At 44.5% G+C, this 14,691-nt stretch overlaps 1 protein-coding gene across 5 annotated transcripts in view; it reads left to right on the plus strand.

Annotated features, from left to right (window-relative positions):
* The first annotated feature begins 2,038 nt into the window (after positions 1 to 2,038).
* The window catches only part of GNG2 (G protein subunit gamma 2), a 127,584-nt gene continuing 114,931 nt past the window's right edge, over positions 2,039 to 14,691 (plus strand). For 2 of the 5 annotated variants that reach the window (XM_058666432.1, XM_058666435.1), the window contains exon 1: positions 2,054 to 2,120. The gene's annotated coding sequence lies outside the window, so the exon portion shown is untranslated. Of the gene's footprint in view, positions 2,121 to 13,782; positions 13,859 to 14,691 lie in introns of those variants that run through there. The other 3 variants (XM_058666433.1, XM_058666437.1, XM_058666436.1) reach the window with 3 other exon arrangements.

Below are 14,691 nucleotides of genomic sequence, written 5' to 3' on the forward strand. Positions count from 1 at the left end.
AGGGAGCTGGATGGGAAGTAGAGCAGCTGGAACACAAACTAGAGCACATATGGGATGATCCAAGTGCTTATAAGGTGAGGATTTAACCATTGAGCCATTACGCCAGGCCCAAATAAACTAACTTTCTAAAAATAAAACCTACAGTAGGGTCCAAAGGCAAGCGCAAATTCAGTAGCATTCGCTCCATTTTCACTTGCTTTATAAGAGAAATGTGCGTGCCTAATTACCCTAAGCAGGTGACATCTGATGAAAGGAAGAAGTGAAAGCTGCTGCTATTGACATTATAAACGTAAAGAAGAGTGCCGTGATTGAGGGACCGAAGGAGTGGCCATGTTGATTTTTCACATATGGTACCAGGAAGTCCATTCTGTAGAGGGTCACACATTTGTCAGCCCTGTGAGCTGCGTGCCGAGTGATGAATGAAGGAACCTGCAGATCAGAACTGCTGCCACTTTCCCTGCCCTTGTTTCTTTTCCTTTGTGCATAGGAGCAGTGTGCCTTGTATCGTGCTTTCATGGCTTGCAGTAGATGACCTGAGATCCACTCAACACTGTCACCAGTATGTACTGCAGACTTCTGGGTCATGCAAGCCCAGCTGAGCTAGTCAAAATGGTCTCTGTTATCACGGCAACTTCTGGAAAAGCTCAAAAACAGGGAGAACATGCAGATGAACTGATATTGGGAGGTTGCAAATAGGTACAGAACACACTGGAACTATTAGAGGAGGAAGAAGGGCCTTTGAAGGGCTGGCAAAAGAATGGAAAGGAGGGTTGTGTCCGAGAATTGCAGTCTTCCCTTATCCAGGACAATGCAAGTCTCTGTTTACCCATGGCAAGGAAGGCTGTGGACTGCACCCTGTGTGCCAGGCTCCCGAGTTGATGAGCCTTGGTGATAGTCTGCAGTGGCTTCCATCCCTGGCCTGGCTAGGCTTCTGCTTCCCACGTGCTTTCCTGCTGAGGACAGAACCATGCAGGAAGCCTGTTCCTGGTGGGGGAGAACAGAGCTTGTCAGCCAGCTGGGAGACAGGAGCCAAGCGGGTAAAGGTGGCAGATGAAAGGCTGAGGAGATGCTAATGTTACCCCCTCCAGAGGGTGACTAGACAGAAGCAGCCAGCTTTGTACCCTGTGAGAATGCCAGTGCCCTTGGGTAATAGAGAAGAAGAACTGAGTGCCCATTCAACCCCAGGTTTAGGAAAGTCATTTTCATTTGCTGAGGGGATCCCCTTGCATGGGAATGAGGGAAAGTGTTAAGGAATTCCTTGAGAATGCACAGTCTTATGACACATGCAGAGGATTGGGAGGATGCCTCTGTAAGTTCTGTGCCAATTCTACACCAGTTTTTAGAAGGAGCTTGAGCATGCCCTGTTGCTGGTGTCTGCAAGAGGCCTGGAGCCAATCTTCTGTAACTAGCAATGGAGGATGGTGTTTATGATCAGACCTCCTGCGCTCTTGGCTCTCTCTCTTTGTGATAGTTCTGAAGTCCATGGGTATCAAGGTAAATAAGGGCTAACTACTCTTCATGCCTCTCTTTACCTCCCTAGCCAGAACCACAGCATTGCCCAGCATGCCAGCAGCTGACCTGCTCATATTCTCATGCCCTTTGGTCCACTGCAAGCACTTAGATAGGTGCCTCTAAGAAAAACAGCATACAGCAAACTTAGAGGATTGTTCTGCCTCCCCATATCTACAGCCAGGTTTGGGCCAGGCCAAAGTCAGGAACTCTGTTTGGGTTTCCCTCTTGAGTAGCAGTGACTCAAGTACCTGGCAGTGATCTGCTGCCTTTTCAGAGGCATGAGCAGGGGCCTGGCTTGGAAGAGCAGCAGTCCGGACTCAGAGCGGTGCCCTGATAAGGGATGCTGGAATCACAAGTTGCAGTTCAATCCACAGAGCCATGGTGACTGCTTTGAGACCCACATGTTGAAGACTCCCAAGGCCCGAACTGTCTTCATTTCAGGATTTTGAGTAAATGTAAACATTTAACAAAGTAGGAAATCATAGGTAAAATACTGTATTTTTCTTTTGCCTACCACTTTGTAAAAGTTATCTTGATGTTGATTTCCAAGTGTTTGGCTGGTGGACGCTTAAAAAGAAAGTGTTGACGTCCAACCTTGGAAATTGAGGGTAAGTCCATTCTGCCAAAATCAAGCTGCAAGTGGATTTGGCAGGTGTCTAAGCTGGTCTGATCACTATGGCAGAATACTGTACACTGGCCAGCTTCGACAACAGAAATCAAATTCAAACGGTTCTCAGAGTTCCTGCCCATCTGATGTTGGGCAAGCACCCTCTTCCCAGCATACAGAGGCTGTCCTCATTGTATCCTCACTTGACAGAGGGAGGGAGAGGGTGGTTATCCATCTCCCATCTCTTGCACTGACCACTTCCAGGAGAACTTATGACCTAATACCTCCTAAATGTCCCACTGCAAGTAACATTGCCTTGGGAGCTGGAATTTGGGGGACACACTTAGTCTGTGGCAATAGTAAGGAGTAACAGAGCAAGGGTTGGACCTGATGGTAGTCTCCATTCTAAAGTCAGGAAGCCATTGAGTGACCTTGAGCCCTCTGTGCATCTGTGGTCTTTAATATAAATCTGAAGAATATAATTTTGTGGGGTTCCTTCGAGAGTCAAGTGAGATACATCCTCTATGCTTGCTTCTAAGTTCAATGCCAGCAAATGATGCAAAGCTTTTTAATAAAAATAAATGCAGTAATAATATCTTAGTATTATGCCTTCATGTGATCTTGAAACTAATGAAGTAAAACAAAAGTTAGAAATCCAGGTGTCAAAGAAGCATGTGTCACTTTCTATCGCTTCACACATCTGGACATGGAAGGAAGAGAACACCTGTGGGTGAGCATTAGGGCTATAATTTGTTAAGCACATACTAAATGTTATCAGATATAGACTAAAAAAACCCAGTATATTCTAATGCAAGGTGAGCTGATGGTAGCAGCTTTTATTTTTTTTTAAGATTAACTTAATTTTTATTGGAAAGGCAGATATAGAGAAGAGGAAAGACAGAGAGGGAGATCTTTCATCTGCTGATTCACTCCCCAAGCAGCCACAATGGCTGAAACTGTGCCAATACAAAGCCAGGACCCCAGAACTTCTTCCGGGTCTCCCATGCAGGTTCAGGGTCCCAAGGCTTTGGGCCATCCTTGACTGCTTTCACAGGCCACAGGCAGGGAGCTGGATGAGAAATAGAGCTGCCAGGATTAGAACCGGCACCTGTATGGGATCCTGGCATGTGCAAGGCGAGGACTTTAACCACTAGGCTACTGTGCTGGGCCCAGCAATTTTTATTAATTCACTAACGAAGGAACCAGCAGAATAATTTTAAAAATTGAAGTAATTTTTACAAAGATTTATTTATTCTTATTGGAAAGGCAAATTTACATAGAGAAGGAGATACAGAGGGAAATAGCTTCCATCTGCTGGTTCACTTCTCAGCTGGCTGCAACTGCTGGGGCTGATCTGGCCCAAAGCCAGGAGCTGCTTTCGGGTCTCCCACACAGGCTCATGGCCCTTGTATTACTTTCCCAGGCCACAAGCAGGGAGCTGAATGGGAAGTGGAACATCTGGGACACAAACCAGTGCCAGTATGAGATCCTAGGCGTGCAAGGCAAGGATTTATTGACTAAGCTATCAATTGTTTTAGGCCCAGATTGAAGTATTTATAGAGTTAAATTTAAAAAAAAGAATGCTTGAATAAGATTCATAATTTATATGCAAAATTGTTAATCTTGTCTTATAGGTCAATAATAATACAACGTTGGGGTGGTCTTTTTTAATTATTGTTTTATTTTGATAATCTTTACATAGTTGATTAGGGCACAAAGGGTCAAGGACTACAGGAAAGTGGGTAAGACCATTGTTTCCACATTCTCTCTCTCTCTCTCTCTTTTTCTTTCTTTTTTTTCTGTGTCTGTGGTAAAGAGGGAGATAAAGGGAGAAGCTCCACCAAACCTCCCACCCATCCCAGGGGTCCCCGATGTGGGGCAAGCTCCGAGGGTCCTGCTTAAGTGGCTTTGATAATTCCAGCCGTTCTGAATTGCTGCCAATCTCGCCATTCCACGCATGGTGAAATCTCTCCAGAATCCACTAGCTGATAGTCTACCTTAGAGTCTCTATTTGGCCCGGTATTCACTGCCAGCACATGGCTGGCATAGTTGATTGAGTTGTTCTGTCTTCCACCCTCTGTTATGGCACCAGGTATCCTCTGTAGGCTCCAGTGTGCTGCCATATCCTCCATTTGCTTCTGGATATGCTGTCCACTGCTCCTTCTGAGCCTCTGAGGAGGCTCAGCTTTGACACATATAGTCCATGGTCAGATCCTGAAACCTGCAATTCTCTTCATGGTTGGGGTTCTGAGAGCAGCAGTTCAGTTGGAGGGATCCCCAAAGAAATTTCATCTGAGGTGATCCCAGACCTAATTCTTGTGTGTGTATGCCAGTACAGGATCCGGCATAGTCCATCGCCCCAATCAGCTTATGTACATGCTGGTCATTGCAATTGCTGGGTCAGTTCTGTCTCCAGCCCTGTCTTCTACACGAACCAATGGGTGTTGGAGTCCAGCCTGATCCTGCCCACCACACATTCGGCCCTCACACAAACAAGTTGGGATGGTCTTTTTAACCCTCAAATAATATCCCTTCTTCGTTTTTTGACAGTAATGCACATGCTTAGGTTTTCTACAAGTTAACTTTTACAGTTGCAGAGTTGTAAAACATCTCCATCCACAGAAAAAGATCCCCATGTAGATAAACCAAATAATATACCTGATTCAATTCATATACTACCCCTGTTCTACAATTTCCAAATTTGGAATATTGTACATATTTTAACATTCATCATCTCCTGAGATCCATACACTTCTGAAACGTAGCTATTATTAATCCTATTTCTATAGAAGAAATTGAAAACCAAGGAGATCAATAAACTAGTTTAAATTCATCATCAGAAATGATATCGAGATCTTTTTTATTACAGAATCCTTGTTTCTTTTGCTGCAGTGTATATACAGTAGAAAAATTCATTGAATATAGTCCTGTATTTAAAAAAAACAGGGATCTAATCAGCATTCGGTGGAGAATGCATTTTTCAACATTTTATTTATTTGAAAGGCAGAGTTAGGGAAAGAGAGAAAAAGAGAGAGAAAGATGGGCCGGGGTGGCAGGCAGATCTTTCATCTGCTGGCTCAACTGGAGTTGGGCCAGACCATAATCAGAGCCAGGAGCTTCTGGGTCTCTCACGTGGATTCAGGGATCCAAGACCATGATTTTCACAAGTTCATTAATAGGGAGCTAAATTGGAAGTGAAACAGTTGGGACTCCAACTAGCACCCATATAGAATGTTGGTACCACAGACCAGGGCTTTTACCTACTCTTCCACCACACTGGCCTAGAGAACACATATTTAAATGTGCCTTTCAGCCATCGTAACTGTAAGCACATCAAACTATTAGTAAAATACAAATCTAACTTCTTATGAATGACACTGCTGATTTTCTCTTCATGTGTTCTGAGTAAGACCTGGTCATTTTTGTGTTCAGTGTTTTGTGCTTGTTCCCGATTAAGTCCTTGATCTCAGGACAGATTTTGCTCATTTACAGAATAGAGTCAGTTTCTGTTTTTGTAGATAATCTGAATTTAGATTTTTTAACAGCTCTGGACTGTGTTTCTAGATCTTTAGTTATTTTTGTTCATACTGCACAAACCAGTACAACTTGGGATTCTGAGGAAGGCTGCATTTCACCAATGGAAAAACAGGCTCCAGGATTGCCCTGGCTTCTCCCTAACTGTAGATGAATGGTTCGTGGGGTCGGGGGAGGGAAGAGAACCATTAGGCTATTCAGCTATTTGGCCTCAAGCCCATTTCACTTACTTGCTAGGTAAATTTTGGCAAATTTCTCAGCCTTCACAGGCTTGACTTATCTGTAAAATGGAAACAATAATAAATCCTAATTTAGAAGAGTTACAATTAAATGACTTATCACTCATAAAGCACTTAGAACTGTGTGTGACAGGTAAGAGGTTATGTACAAATATTTATGAGGTAAGCTATGTTAAAAATCGTACCTCAAACAACTTGTCTTAATCACCCTGAAGTTCTAACCTGGGATTCCTGCCTGCCCATCCATCCTGACAGCAGCTCATGTATGATGCTCACCAGGTGACAGATGAGTTGACACAACAGTGTGCCTGAGTCTCCAATGCATTATCCTGAGGTGCTTCCTATGGCAGGCCTCTGCTTTTTGGACATTGTAGGAAAGCGGACATTGAGCCATCAGCAGTGGGCAGGGATCAGTGGGCATGGAATGAACTGCCAGGAGGCACGAGAGAATTCGGGTGATTGATGCAGCCAGATGAGAAGTTCACTGTGGTGCTGGTTATACTCCCGTATGTCAGAACCCAAGCAGCTGTACTCGTGAAAGGATGAATTTCACCATGTGAAAATTATACCTTCTTATTTTTTTAAATTTTACTTCTTTTTATTATTATCATTTTATGATACAGTTCCATAGGCCCTGGGACTTCCCTTATCCCCTCTCCAATTCCCTCCCACCTCGCTGAGTTCCCCTATATCATTACTATAGTGTAGCTCTTCATACACAGTCATATGTCCATCATTGTGGGCATGGACAATGGCAGAGGGTCCAGCATCCTATTGTCAAGATATGGTAAACAGTCTCATTGGGAGTCCATCTTTGGCTGGAAGTAGAGATGCATACTGCATTGTATCCTCACATCTAGATATGATAGTCTCCATTATGCAGTTATCCCCTTAAATGAAAAGCCACAGTACAAAATCAACAACAAAGGCTCAAGATGGAATACAAAGTCTTTTTGGCATAAAGGAAGGGACCAGCTTTGTGGCACAGTGTGTTAAGTCACTGCTGAAGTACCAACATGTGAAGTGCCCATGTGAGTGCCAGTTTAAGTCCTGGTTGCTCTACTTGCAATCCAGCTTCCTTCTAATAAGCCTGTGGAAGCAGTGAGAAATGACCTGAAGACTTAGCCCTCTGCTGCCCACGGAGTTCTGGGCCCAAGGCTTTCGGCTGACTCAGCCATGAATATCATGGACATCTGGAAGCTGAAACGGTAGGTGAAGGAGCTCTTCTTCTCTGTCTCCTTCTGTCTCTGCAATTCTGCCTTTCCAAATAAATAAATAAATAATTCTTGGGGGGAACGAAGAACTGTTACCATCAGCCAGTGGTACAAGAGGTCCAGACTATGTGCAGACCCGTGTCTCACTTCAGACCTGGGCCCACTGTTAGCATTCTAACAGGGAATTTCCATACTTGTGAACTTGAGCCAGTTGCAAGATGATCTTGGAGAATTGCTGTTTGCTTGCCTGTCTTAAAGTGAACACTGGGGAGTCATTGTGGCCGTTTGCTATCAGTTGCTTACAGCTAGCAATAAGGGAGCATAAAATATAAGTTGTCAAAATGCCTGTAAGGGTAGGCACAGGTGAGCTGCTCATGTCACGAGAGATCATGACTCTCACTGGGTGGCTTGATCAGAAACCACAGGGGGAGTTACCCCCTTTCCAAGCTCCCCAGTGGGCTTGTTCCATCCGCCAACAGCCTTCTCTTTTCCCCTAGCTGCTCCCTCAGCCTCCTTAAAGCCTTTGCATCTGACATTTTGTTCATTACCCTTGCCGTCCAAGCTGCCACTCACTCCAGGATCTCAAGATTTCCCCCAGTGACTGAGGGAGCCTTGGATCCAGGGAGAGGAGAGTGAAGGGAGCTGCCTGCATAGCTCTGTCCCCAGGCCAGGCCACCAGGGAAGTCATCCCAGCTTTCAGACTTGTGTTAAGTGACTGCCTTTTTGCAAACTTCCTAAGCTGATATGCTAGGAAACTTCTTTTCTGTCCATTACGTTACACAGAGATGCCTTAAGAAGTTCATAGAGGGCCCAGCGGCGTGGCCTAGCGGCTAAAGTCCTCGCCTTGAAAGCCCTGGGATCCCATATGGGCGCCGGTTCTAATCCCGGCAGCTCCACTTCCCATCCAGCTCCCTGCTTGTGGCCTGGGAAAGCAGTGGAGGACGGCCCAATGTATTGGGACCCTGCACCCGCGTGTGGAAGACCTGGAAGAGGTTCCTGGTTCCTAGCTTCGGATCGGCACAGCACCGGCCGTTGGCGCTCACTTGAGGAGTGAGTTGTCAGATGGAAGATCTTCCTCGCTGTCTCTCCTCCTCTCTGTATATCCAGCTTTCCAATAATAATAAAATCTTAAAAAAAAAAGAAGTTCATAAAAAAGTGGAATTAAAAACAGCCAGCGTTGTGGCATAGCAAGTAAATCCATTGCCTTGGATGCCAACATCGCATAGATGGGTGCTGGTTTGAATCCTGGCTTGCTCCACTCTGATTCAGCTTCCTGCTAATGTGTTTGTAAAAAGAGCAGTTGATGACCCAAATGTTTGGGTCCCTGCCACCCACATGGGAAACCTGGTTCCTGGCTTCAGTCTGTCCCAGCCCCAGTTGTTACATTCCTCTGGGGAGTGAACCAGTAGATGAAAGTGCTCTCTCTCTAACTCCTTCAAATAAATAAATACATTTTAAGAGTGTAATAAAATATAAATTTATTTTACTGCAGAAAGTATTTTGAAATCCATGTATAGTTTTTTCACTATACCAATTTTTGTGAGCTTTTTGAAGACCTCTCATATGTATGAATTTCATCTTTTGCACAAAAAAAATGAAATTATTTTTCAATTCTGTTTTCTGTGACTTTTTTGAAATTCTCCTAAACAAAGCCCTGCCTTCAGATATCTAAACAGGCTCAATCATACATGTGAATAATGTCTGAAATGTAGTATATTATTTCTCATTGCAGAAGATGAGTTGGAGCCTTGGTGTAAGAGGTGGGGGCCATAGGTACACCTGGTGGAAGGTGACCATGTGAATCTGGGCCTCATAAAATACTGAGCTTGTTCACTTTAGCCAATGGATTTCTCTATTAGACAGAAAAGCCAAAATGTATAAAATCTGAGACTTACCTTTGTGAGATGACAACAGATGGGGGATAGCTGAAGAGGAAAAGGGAGAACAACCAGGGACAACTCCACAGGACCCCCAGATCTTAAACAGTGTCTCATGTGTCATTCCAGGAGTCAGCTGCAATGTGTCCTCTATTGCAACCAAGCCATACTCACACAGTTGATCTATGGCAGCAGGCCCAAACGTGTGTTCCTTGCTGTCTCTCGCCAGCTCGTTCTGATGTGTGTCCAGGCCTGAGCACCTCAAGTGTAGAGGCTATACCAGAACAAAGAGCCTGACACTATTGCATATAAACTCATGGGATCCTCTTCGTGACCCACCAAGGTGGGAGCTGTCATTTTCCCCACAGATGAGAGCCCTGATGCACAGTAATGCCTCACAGCCGGTCGGTAGCAGGAGTATTGCTCTGAGTCCAGGTCGGCTGACTTCAGAATACAACACTTCAGTAGAACTGCTGAAAGCAAATCAAATAAGCAGGCAACACATGAAGTCACACAGAGGGAGAATGTCAGAATAGAGGAAATTACCATGAAAAAGACCATGGCTTCCAGCCGAGAGGTGGCTGCACAGGCAGTGAAATGCTTTTCTTCAAGACTGCACAATGGCATCTGAGTTTTTTTTTTTTTTTTTTTTTTTGATTTACTTTATTTGAAGGGCAGAGAGACTTTCATGCTCTGGTTCATTCTCCAAATAATTGCACCACCAGGGAGCCTGGAACTCTGTCCAGCTCTCTCATTTGGGTGGCAGGACGCAAGCACTTGGGCCACTTTTTGATGCATTTCCAGGCACATTCACAGGGGACTGGGCCGTAAATGGGGGAACTGGGACTGAAACCAAAGCTCCTTTATGAAGTACATCGCAGGTAGTACTTGAAACCTGTGCCGCTGTGATTCTAATGACAGCTTCCACACCGCACAAGCTCAGCAAGGAAGAGGAAATCCTCCTAGTCAGGAAAAGCTGCGTGAAAAATGCATTTACATGTTGAGTGTACTAAACCATCCACACACAGAAGTTCAGAAAATTCACTTGGTCTCTGAACACTCTGCGTTGTGTTGTTTTCCTGTTGTCTGAAAGGCTGCCTTCTCAAATGCCCATTATGACGTCATGCCTCTTTGCTCTCTCCTGACCTAAACAATAATGAAAGTAAGATTTTTTTAAAAAAACATAAGTATGCTATTCAGAGCCCGGACATTGAAATCACGTTCGGGTAGGAGACAGTAGTCCTGATAATATCTAGTCTAGACATAGGGATTTGTGAACGAAGGTACAATTAGTCTTTCAGTCTGGTGTTCATATCTTGAAATAAGATTTCTTGAAATCCAATTTTAATATGCGTTCTTTCTGCAGAGAGCAAGAGAGAGCATATGTCTTTCCCAGGTTTGGGACAAAACAGTTCATTGTGTTTCTTTTTCCTGCGTCCTCTTCAGCTCTTCAAGCCGTGCCCTCTGGTACTTGTACCTGGGAGTGGCAGGCAGCATTTCTTCAGCAGCAGTCACAAGGCTCGGTACACATGAAAGTGCTTAGTAGCTGGCCACCCATTGTCCCAACATATGTGTGGCTTCACTGGAGGTACCAGCAGAATAGCCACAGGCCTGTTCAGGCTCCAGCATGCACCTCACAGGGTGGTTGGTTTGTCTTTGATGCTAAAGGAGGGACCCAGGTGTAATCCTTTTGCTTGGACTGTAATATTTACTGGAACTGAAGGGAAACATCTCTCTCCCTCTGCCTTCTCCCCCTTCCCTCTCCTCTCCATCTCCCATTCCTTTCTCTCCTTCCCTTTCCTACTGCCCTCTCCCTTTTTCCCTTGTTCTCCCTTTTGCCTCTTTCTTTCCCTCCCTCCTTTCTCCCTCTCACCCTCCCCTTATTTTTGTCTCTTCTCCCTTTCCTCTGCCTGAGGTCACATGGATGCTCCCCATTGACTCCCAGACTCCAGTGGTGAGGCCTCAGTCCCCAGAAGTCTCAGGCCGCATTGCTGTGGCTCCTTCTGAGAACAGTCCACCAGATATTCCAGCAGATGCCCTGCTGGCGGCATCACCTTTCTGCTCCTCAGAGGCCCCCTCCTCCTCACCCCGCCACAGTTTGCTTTGAGATGAGTTGGAAGAATTGCAGATTTTGCTAGGGAATTTAATCTCTTAACTTCAGAAGATAGAATAAACTTGAAAATAAAAATACGTGCTTATGTGCATGAGTGCTTCAATAAATTCATGGCCAGTGGAATTGAGAGATAAATGTATTTTGGTGCAAAAATCTGAAATACATGAGACATTTTTTCACAGTATGCATTCTCCATGACCTTTTTAAAAAATCCATGTATGTATGGATTTCAAACTTCTTTTCTGCCAAAATAAACTTACCTTGTAATTTCGTTTGTAAATTTTATGAAGTACCGTTATTATTAGTTTTAAACTATTCTAGAAAATACCTCATTTGTTATGGATTCTTTCTGAATTTTTTTTCCACTTGATTCCCTTGAGAATCTGTTTTTGGCTCACTGAAGATACCATATGGAATAAATCACTGTAAAATTTTACATAATTTTAAATCCTGAGTAAAAATTCATGTATCTTTACATTGTAATTGTATATCCAACTCAGACCATGTGATCCAGCATTGGTCAAAGTCCACTCTGAAGGACAGGAAGATTTCTGTGAAGAGAGCGCTAGGGATCAGAGGGGTACAGGAAGCACAGAGTTCATGGGCAGCAAAGCCCTGAGAAGGCCTTTGCCAAGCAAAACTGGCTAACATGCTTTAAAAAAAAAAAAGATTTATTCATGTGAAAGGAGAGTGACACAGAGAGTGAGTGAGAGAGAGAGATCTTCCATGAACTGTTTCACTCTCCAAATAGTAAAATTACTCCAGACTGAGCCTAGCTGAAACCAGTAGCTGGGAACTCTGTGTCTCCCTGTAGGTTGCCAGGGCCCAAGGTCTTGAGCCGGCTGTCCTTGCTCTCCAAGATGCATTAGCAAGGAGCTGGATTGAAAGCATGGCAGCCAATGGAGCAAAAAAATAAAATTTAAAAAGCATGGTGGCCACCATTCAAAGTTGCATTCCCACATGAGATGCCAGCATCACGGGAGGCAGTTTAACCTGATACACCATGGCATCAGCCCTCTGATTAACGTTCTCAAGCCTATGATTCTTTGAGCTTTGAATTCTTATCCAACCATTCGGCCATTTGTGACATTACTGATGCTGTATAGACAAGAATGACTTAGTGGTGGAAATGCTAAAATGCTGCAAGAAACAGTAAGAATTGGTGGTGACAGGGCCTGGGGCGTCTTTGTAACTTCTGAGTTCCCTGGGCTCAGGGCTTTGTCTCTGTCTGCATCACAGCTCAAACTGTCTACGAAGCATGAGAGGCATCTGTGTGTTGTCACTCTAATCTGTGCAAAGATAGGTGTTAAAAAATGACCTCACACTTCAGCTGCCGGCAGTTACAGCACTGGTCAGTGTCAGTATGTATTTCAGTAAACTATAGATAGGCTGCCTGACCAGGCTTTGAAGCCATGTGATGAATAATTTGTCGAAATACAAAAAGGTGGGGATTTTCTTCCTTTTAAAAAAAAGATTGATTTTAAACCGTTTAATTTTGAGATGTGTTTGTGATACAAAGTCAGGGTATCAGGCAAGTTATCAGCACCTTTCACTTTTGTATATATTTAAGGTAATGCAAAATACATGCATAATTTTTCTCATATAAGTACTCTTCATAAATCTTGCCAACACAGAGAACATCAAAGCCATGCAAATCACAGAAATCTGGGTTAATCAATTTTTGGCTTGTGTGTTTTATTTTTCAGGGTATCTTGGATCAGTTAAAGGAGATAGAAAAATAGGTCTATTTTTTTTGTTTCATTCTCCAAAGTTAATGAATAGAAATGAAAATTTAACAGCAACTGAATGTTACCCGAAAGCATCTGGAATCTCGCTTTTTAAACCATCGAACCATAAAAACAACAGCCTTAAAAAAAATGTCTGGGAGCCCTAATTCTTGTTTTGTTTTCAGTCTAGCTAAGCTCTCCCACTACAGTTAAATGCGTGAGACTTCCTCTCAGTGGGACGCAGGCTGAAGGGTTCCAGCCACCTGAGAGTGACATCTGTGCTCCTGTCGTCGCCAGGCCAGCTCCTGGGGATTTCCCCAGTCAGTGCCGCCAGCAGCCCCAGGAAGAGCCTTAGGTTCTCATCACACTTGCTTCCCTGCCTCCATTCCCGGGGCAAGAAAGGGAAGCTTGAGATACAGAGCTTGGTCTTTTTTTCAGTAGGATTTCTTGGTTTCGATCCCTGCTCCCACTGACGTCTTTGTGTGGTGCAATGACCAGGATCCCATGGCATTGACATGGCAACCAGGAAATCAGTCACTTGTGGTTGTCATGGTAACCAGAGGGGGAGGGGAAAGGAGGCCCTTCTATCCCAGTGGGCTGTGTTTCTTCCTGGAAGCCAACAGAATTTTTAGTCAGAGGTTGCTCTGCAAACAGCAGCAGCAGCAGCAGCCGCCTGTGGGCCTCAAGAGAGGGTCCTCTGGGCTGTGGACAATGAGGGTAGTGAGCCAGGAGGCAAGAGTGCTTGCTGCCTTCTCCCCCAGTCCAAGGGGCCCACTTGGTCTCTGTCCATCATCCGAGGAAAGTCTGTCCACGCAGGTTCCACCTGGGATTGCTAAACCCTCTCTGAACCTCCACCCTGCAGAGGAAGAGCAGGTAGCCAAAGTAGGGGACAGCAGAGGGTTACTGGGAGCCCAGCTCTGTTTTTCTGGTAAGAAGAGCTCGGACTGCGGAAGTAGGGCCCTTCATGCTGTCCCCAGAAAAGCGGAAGTGTCTGTTAAGTCTGGTTTCCTGTCACATCAGCTCCTGGTGCTGAAGGTAGTCAGATTTCAAATCTATAAAAAGAAAGTCATGTGAGGTTAAGCAGTAAGATTGCCGTCTGTAACCACCACTGCCATAATCCTCCACTCGGGGCAAAATTCATCCTCTGACCGGCCAGAGGGGCCCTTGGCCCCAGAACGGACACAGCTGCTTTGTTTATTTGGTCTAACCTTTGCAGTTACATTAGCAGAGTTGATCGCACTTCCAACACAAGTTGAGAATATCCTACAAAAAAAGATTTTCAGGTTTTCTCATAGTAATATTCCATGATTCTATACTATAGATTTTGTGGATTATTATTATTATTGTTTTTGAAATGAGAAATGACAGTTACTGCTTTTCTTGGTAGTCAGCAGATTGCTATTTTCTTTGTTGAAGTCAAAATGAGCAGTCTGAATTTCCTTCCCTCATCCTTCTGATGAACCCCAGCTACCCTCTTTCAAAATCCTGAAACAAACTTCCTGATGGTTTTCCCAGTTTCCGTTTTCACTGCCTACATTCTGGTCTCACATTGTAGTTCAGACCGTTTGCACCCCGCTTTCTGACTGCCCATCATACAGTGCAGCTGTGACATGCTAAGACCTGCTCACAGGGCCCTATGGCTGCTGCTTCCCCATCCTCATCCTTGAATATGCTTCCATTTTTTTAATGAATCTGCTAATTTCAAGGTCTGTGCTGTTGCTGGAACACTTCCCCAGGTTCTCAGAGGCCTCCCTCCTTCACTCACTTCCTCTAGAAGTCTGCCAATGTCCTTTCCCTATAGGAGGACTTTTATGTCAACCTGAGTCTTGGTAGGAAAATGAAGTGACTTCACTCACAGGAAAATGAAA

The sequence above is a fragment of the Ochotona princeps genome, chromosome 6 (genome assembly GCF_030435755.1).
Source record: "Ochotona princeps isolate mOchPri1 chromosome 6, mOchPri1.hap1, whole genome shotgun sequence".
Taxonomy (NCBI): domain Eukaryota; kingdom Metazoa; phylum Chordata; class Mammalia; order Lagomorpha; family Ochotonidae; genus Ochotona; species Ochotona princeps.